This window comes from Montipora capricornis, chromosome 4 (assembly GCF_036669925.1).
Source record: "Montipora capricornis isolate CH-2021 chromosome 4, ASM3666992v2, whole genome shotgun sequence".
Classification (NCBI taxonomy): domain Eukaryota; kingdom Metazoa; phylum Cnidaria; class Anthozoa; order Scleractinia; family Acroporidae; genus Montipora; species Montipora capricornis.
This window is the reverse complement of record NC_090886.1, coordinates 29,409,953-29,417,159: the sequence shown is the minus strand read 5'-3', so window position 1 is coordinate 29,417,159 and position 7,207 is coordinate 29,409,953. Positions and strand designations below refer to the sequence as shown.

The following is a 7,207-nucleotide window of genomic DNA, read 5'->3' as shown; positions in this document are numbered from 1 at the left end:
TTTTCACTTAAACAGGGCAAAACGGAAGCAGAACTGAAGTTAATGGTGATTACAGTGTAGTAATTTTAATGACTATCACGAGTGCTTCAAAACTTAAATGAAAATAATCAGAAAGCTCAGTGAAATGTTTATCCCTTAGGAATTAAAGCATTTCGCGCATGACTAATTAAGACCTACATCCTTTTATCTAGCTTTTCCAATATAAATCTTTACTACTCTCTAACTGCTTTTTATTGACGACTTCAGGACGAAAAGTTCTTTTTAACGAAGAAGATGGACTTAACGTACGTGTTTCCAAAGGCACTTAACAACCACAAAGCCGAACTATGTTAAGTACTCTTCTTGCCCCACGATAAAATATCTTTTGTTAACAAGGATCGTAGGATTCGGGTCTATAACGCAATGAGGTAATTCAGTGGCCTTGAAGCATGAAATGGTACGGGTTCAGCCTGGATAACTTTAAGCTCGTTGAAAGCGTCACCACAGCCAATTAGCGGTTCTACATTACCATAACAAATAATAACTCTCCATACACAAAGACCTCTGTGTTTGGGGTAAATAAAAGCGGTAGAGCTTTAGCAAGACCGCCAAACCACGGAACACCGAGACAAGTTCATCGAGGACGAAACGATCCGTGCTGATTGAAAAACAAGATGAAGATGCTGCTCATGACTGAGATAAAGAACCTTCACTTTTGGTCGAGTGCCTTCGTGGAGCTGATTGCAACTTTCTTTTTCATCTTCCTGACCACTGGCACTACCATTACTTGGAACATAAACCATCCTCCATCAACAGAATTAATTTCTCTGTCATTTGGGTTCAGCATCGCGACCCTGGCCATGTGTAGTTTGCATCTAAGCGGTGGACACATCAATCCTGCAGTCACCATTGCCATGATGGCCATTAGAAAAGTAACCATCCTGCGAGGAGTAACCTACGTCATTTTTCAAGTGGTTGGAGGTGAGCTGATTAAGCGTTTTAATAGGCAATCATATAAGGTTCGACCGAACATAATCGGGCCGCATAAACTGTATAAATGTAATGACCAAATTGCACCCGAAAAGATAAAGTCTGTGACCAGGTTACTTGTTATGGTACAACTAATTAAATCTCGTTGCTGATTAGTACCCCTTTGAATATGGAGGGCTAAGCGGCCGCTGAATTCAATTTATAAAATGGGTCCTTATGTATGACGACGAAAGTGGAGATCGGTAGCAGTATTCATCAGAAAGCAGATCTGGCAAGCTATGCCTGCTGTTCAAGACGGAGGGGATCTTGCGGGAGTTCAACCTGCAAAAATCCCTGCAAGCTTGTTTCGACGTATGTCTGAGACAACTGATGTCGGTTTTCCACGCTTCCAAATATGTCATCGTAGCACAAAGGAAAAAAAAAAAACAATGAAAAGCAAGCATCTGGCATTGGATCGACTATAACTGAGCTCACTCCATGTTAAATCCAAACACTGTGCTCTTCAAAGCTTATACTCAGTTGAGGAAGCATTCTTAAGATGCATTTTATTTGCCATTATGTTGTTCTTTTCACCCGAGGGAAGTTATATTACTAGGGTTAAATAATTATGTAATACTTTCATGACCAAGTGCTAAAGAGGTGCAGTTAAGGACGTGACTTGTAAACTAATTTCGAAATTATAATTAGAATGTTGTTTTTGTAATTCTGTGAATGCTTCCTTTGAAGATGGTAGATTTTCGAGAGCAATTATCAGTAAAACTTGTAGATAAAGATCTTACTTAAAAACTAGCGGTGAACGCTTGTTGTAATTAAAAACTTACGATGTCCCCTTAGTTTGGAGTACAGCAATATTAAATGAAACTGGTCCACCAACTTGAAGTTGAATCATTTCGGGAGTGGTAAAAAACTATAATTCGTGTTTGAAAATTAAAAACTTACGATGTCCCCTTAGTTTTGAGTACAGCAATATTAAATGAAACTGGTCCACCAACTTGAAGTTGAATCATTTCGGGAGTGGTAAAAAACTATAATTCGTGTTTGAAAATCATTATTTGGTCTGGCTGAAGTGCCGTTATGGTAAGAGGCCAGAATCTGGCAAGGAACCATTGCTTTTGAAAAATAAAAGAAACTTTGTAAAGGTTCGCTTCCTTGAGCAGACGTGATCGTAAAGAGACTATTTTAAAAACTTCTCAATACCGGAAACTTCCACTTTCAATTTTCGTTTTCCTTTGTCTTTCGCTGGAAGTAGTTGATGGGTGTATATTTCTTTAGCACATCATGTTATATTACATGCCTAGCAGGCATCACGTTTCGATGGGAAGTCAATTCGAACTTCAAAGTTAATTTACGAACATTCTGGTGCAAACGAGACAAAAGAAATCATATTTACTTTGTGACCGCGTGTTAAAGTGAAAGCTTTCTTTTTTCAGGTGTTTTTGTTCTGGTAGATTGTTAAATTTGAAAAAAGGAAGCGTAACTACAAATTGCGAAAAGACCCATCGTCGTACAGGGGGAGGGATAATTGCCGTGTGTCAAGAATGGGTGGGATTCAGGATATGCACCAAAGCCGAGCGCGATCCTCTAAAAACGCTCTCTACGCGACGAAGACCTATTACGATTTTCTTCATATTGCTAGGAAAGGAAGATACATGAGGTACGCTAATTAAGGAATAACTGAAATTGACGTAGACCTAGGCAAGAACGCCACGGAAATTCTAAAAGGTTCTGCACAATAAGTCATACGAGCCAATTAACTACACTTCATTACCTAAGTTCCATTCATTGGCAAAAAGCACGCGACGGCGTCCTTAAATATTGACCATTTAAAATTTGACATCTCAAGACTTTTAGCAAAAAAGGGAACTAGCGCAGATGTCTGAGGCATTTCGATGGGTTCACTTGTCACAATTTTTTCGTGTTTGAAGATAAGTAGTTGTAGACAAAAATAATGCACAAGGCCCTTAATACAAAGAATGTGGCAAACAATTAAAGATCGACAATAGCTCAATGAAAGTTATCTTTTTTACACAGATGCTGCCTTCGTAACAAAAAGAATTATTCGGATACTTGAAATAGTTTGAGGCCTACTGTGTACGAGAGACGAAAGATTCTTTGATAAAGAACAAAGTGCAACTGACCCGTTTCCAAGCTATACTGCTCAGTGGGACATACGGTTTCCGCTCCGTGTTTTGATCTACCTCAGTGCTTTCAATGATTGCATGCCTCAGTTAAGATATGTTAATTACGGAAACGCGGCTACGATAAGCTTAGAGAAGTTTCTGGTCTGCTATTATCCAATAAACATATGTTTTTTTGAAGCCACTAAAATAGCAATAGACCATTGGCAAAGACTGTCGTCGAGGAATATAACTAAAACGAACTCCATCATCCACGCCCCAGCTCCCCCAACTAAGTTGAAATTGGTGACAAAGTCCACTCCGTATTGAATGTAGCCTTTTTCAGAGGGTGGGAAGGGGGAAGTCGGGCACAAGCCCAATTTATTTAGTATCCAAATGTTGCTATTTATGCATGTTATGTTGTACTATTTATTTGAATTTTTAAGGCAACTTACGTTGAGCCGCATCTGTTACTTTCGTAGTAAACGCGACCGGAAGCACATATTTTAGTTGAGGCAAAGCGCAAGAAAATGTATGGAAGCAATTAAGAACTGAATTTGTCTTAACTTCTGATAGGATGACAATGTGGCAAGAACGGTCATGTAACAATCAACAAGCGTAATAAAGGGAACCAGAATTTCAAGTGTTAGTTTCAATTTTTTTGCTGCCCTTGGTTTGCTATGTATAATTTGTAAAAACGATTTCAACGTGTCTCACAAATTGTCTGCGCACCAAACAAAACACCAACCGCGAAAATCCCAAAAGAAACTCGCATTTTTTTCACCCTTCGCGTCTTCATACCTACTTTAATGATAATTTGTCTTTCCTCTGCAAGGTATTGCAGGCTCAATCGTCTTGAAATTCATAACACCAGAAGCAAAGCGCGGGACACTGGGTGCCACTGTCCCAGGCCCGAAGTGACCCCGGGCCAGGCATTTGGTGTGGAAATACTGCTGACCTTTTTACTCGTGTTCACCGTATGCGCCAGCACCGACTCCAAGAGGCTGCACTATGGCTATGAGGTACCACTGTCCATTGGATTGTGCGTGGCTGTCTGTCATTTTATTGGGGTGAGTGCAAAGGAAACTCATTTAAGATCAACCAGGATTTAATTTTTTGGGGGACCTTGAAAAGCGTTCAAACAATAATTTATTTCATAGGTACTGAGATTTATCTATGAAAATCATGATAAAATTCGTACTGATTCTAAATGTAGCCAATCAGGAACACGAACGACAAAATTTCACTATGAAGAAATATCGTTCGTCCAATCAGCAACTCGAACGACGAAATTTCACCAGTGATGAATGAACGTATCGAATGGAACGTCATCGACAGCCGTTGCACCAAAACTGCGCGCTTTGAAAAATGGCCGAGGGAAGGTTACCCTGCGAGCAGAGTCTCTTTCGATCTTCCTAGATAAGTCGGAAAGAGGAAAGTACTCTTCCTGAATTATCTAGGAAGATCGAAAGAGACTCTGCTCGCAGGGTAAAGGAAGGTTTGCTTCTGTTCGCTGAGTTGAGGAATTTATTTTAGAACAAGAAAACTATTTACAACGAAGGCCGAATACAGGAAAATGGAAGTTATTCCGGGCTGCATGAATACTGAATACATTAACCAATTTATCATCTCCGTCCGCACTAAAGAGGGCAATGAATACGAGCCGAATTTCCTTCGAAGTTTAGTGGCTAGCTTGGAACGACAATTAAAGAAAAAGGGCTATTCCGCAAGCATAACAAACGACCTGGTATTTGAGAAAACCAGAGAGGTTCTTTAGCCCAAACAAAAACAACTAAAGAAGAAAGGAAAGGGAAATAAACCCAAAGCGCCGGTAGCTTGGACAAGCGACGAACTAAAAATACTCTTCACTTTGGACTAGTTTGGAATATCTGAAACAAAGTAAGTGTTGTAATTTTTATTCAATAAATTGTCGGTTGGGCGATTTTAAACCATTGTTTATTGCTTTCATCGCCCCACTCCATTTGTGCGAAATAAATTTGTCTATCAAACACTATCACGAACAAAACCTCAGTACCTATGAAATAAACATATTACAGCATGGAAAATGCTTTGTACGATTTTCATTCACTCGTTGTTTCGTATCAGAAAACTCACTCGTTCGTTTTCTGATACTACCCAACTCGTAAATAAAACTCCTACGTGCACATTTTCCATGAAGTAATCTCTATTTAAATAACGATCCGTGCCCGTTTGTTCGAGCGCCGATTAACTTAGTCCAGAATTAAGGTAAACTTTTGTTTCATGTTTTCAACTTTTTGCTGAAAGTTTCTTTTGCTTGTTTTTGTTTTTCAAGATTGTATGACTTCATGTAAAGTTTTGCCGAATATCAGCGTAGAACAGCACTTGGGATCGCGAAGAGAAATAAACTCCTTGGTTAATTTTAAACCTTGGATTAGCGTTAATCGGCTTTTGAACAACCGGGCCCTGGGGACATAAGACTATTCTGCTGAAGGTGACGGGTTCGAACCCTGCTAGGCCAAAACCAGGGGTCTTAAACATGCCGAGCTGAGAGCATTAAAAACTTCATCAGTCGTTGGTAATTCATTTTCCTGATCTTTTTTGTTTAATGTAAATCTTAGATTGGATTCACGGGTTGTGGAATAAATCCTGCACGTTCGTTTGGTCCAGCGCTGGTCATGAACAAATCTGAAATTTGGGAACATCATTGGGTAAGTTATTATTTTCTCTTACCTACGGACTGCCGTCCTGGGCTATGTTTCTCAATAACAAAAACAAATTTTTGGGTTGATAGCGAAAAGCCTTTTTCTCAGATCAGGCGTTAGGTGTTTATATTCTTGTTTTTTGATTGAGTATGATTTTTTTTGTCCTTTGCAGGTTTACTGGGCTGGGCCTGTTGTTGGGGCTTTAATTGCGGCGGTCCTGTATCAGGTGGTATTCCGCGCCCGCCAGGAAATGGGCCCCACAGCCTCTGCATCTGCACCCAGCAACGATCTGGAGATGAACCAAGATGCCAAGTTGTGAGCCACTGTGGGTCATTGTAGGAGACAACCTAGCATATATCAGTGGTGTATTTGGCTTTTAAATCGATGGGAAGACAAAAAACAATTCCCTTGAAAGCATCCTAGTCCTTCCCTACAAATACATTTAGGGCTTTCGTTACATGACTGGGCTCATGTCCATCTTTTGAAATCGTAGGATCCGTAAGTTCACAAGCACATTCTAATACAGATAAGCTACAAAAACTGGGGAAATCTCACTTGGTTAATTTCTAAGTCAAAATCAAAAAATTTTTTTTTGGAATGTTGTGATTTGATCGAATTCCCTTTTTTCTTCCTTTCTCCTTTCCTGCATTGTATTTTCTTGTATTGTAGATATAGCTATTCATGAAATTGTTGTTTCATACCTAGGTACGCCACATTTCAACATTAATATATAATTTTCATCTCGGAACTTAAGCGTTCACTCAATACTCAAGAGGACTCCATTCGAGCTAAGCTTTTTACTTGATTGCGTCTCTAGGGTAAACAGCGTAAATTCATGCTTATTTTCATTATACATTCGACTTCATCTTTATTTTCATTGCTTGATAATGACTTAAGTCGAAACGTCGCATTTTAAACTTTTTTACCGTGTTTTTACCATGTTTAATATTTTATCGAAATGTTTTATAGTGAAGTTATACACAAAACCCTTCTAATTAAAATTTATAATTTCACATGTGAAATTAAAATGTTGCCGTGGAACTTTTTCCTATTCGCGCCAGTCCCTTGCAGTGCGAGTATAAATAAGAGCTCCGCAGTTCGCGTTAGAATCCTTCTTGTGCAGAACCGTGTTATGGCTGACGCTCAAGTTCCTGTTCAAGCTGCAGTTCCAGCCGCCCAAGCTCTTGTTCAGCCTCCAGCTGCTCCAGCTAATGTTGACAATCCTCAACAAGACCCTGCTCCTTTGCAGGTGTTAATTTCATTTCTTGTTATTTGCTCGCTCTACTGCTTTGGTTTTTCCCCGATTCCTCTTCGCCTTGTTATTCCGCGTGGCCGTTTGTTAGTACCGTTTTCTTCTTTCTTCGCAAGCTCCGGGTTTCTGTAGTGCTTTTTATTTCCCCGCGGCCCCTTCCCCAGTTTCCACACGTTTTAAGCTTA

General features: G+C 39.7%; 1 pseudogene; it reads left to right on the top strand.

The window, feature by feature from the left end:
• Positions 1 to 306: 306 nt before the first annotated feature.
• LOC138045905 (aquaporin-4-like) lies at positions 307 to 6,796 on the top strand (annotated as a pseudogene).
• The last annotated feature ends 411 nt before the right edge of the window (positions 6,797 to 7,207 follow it).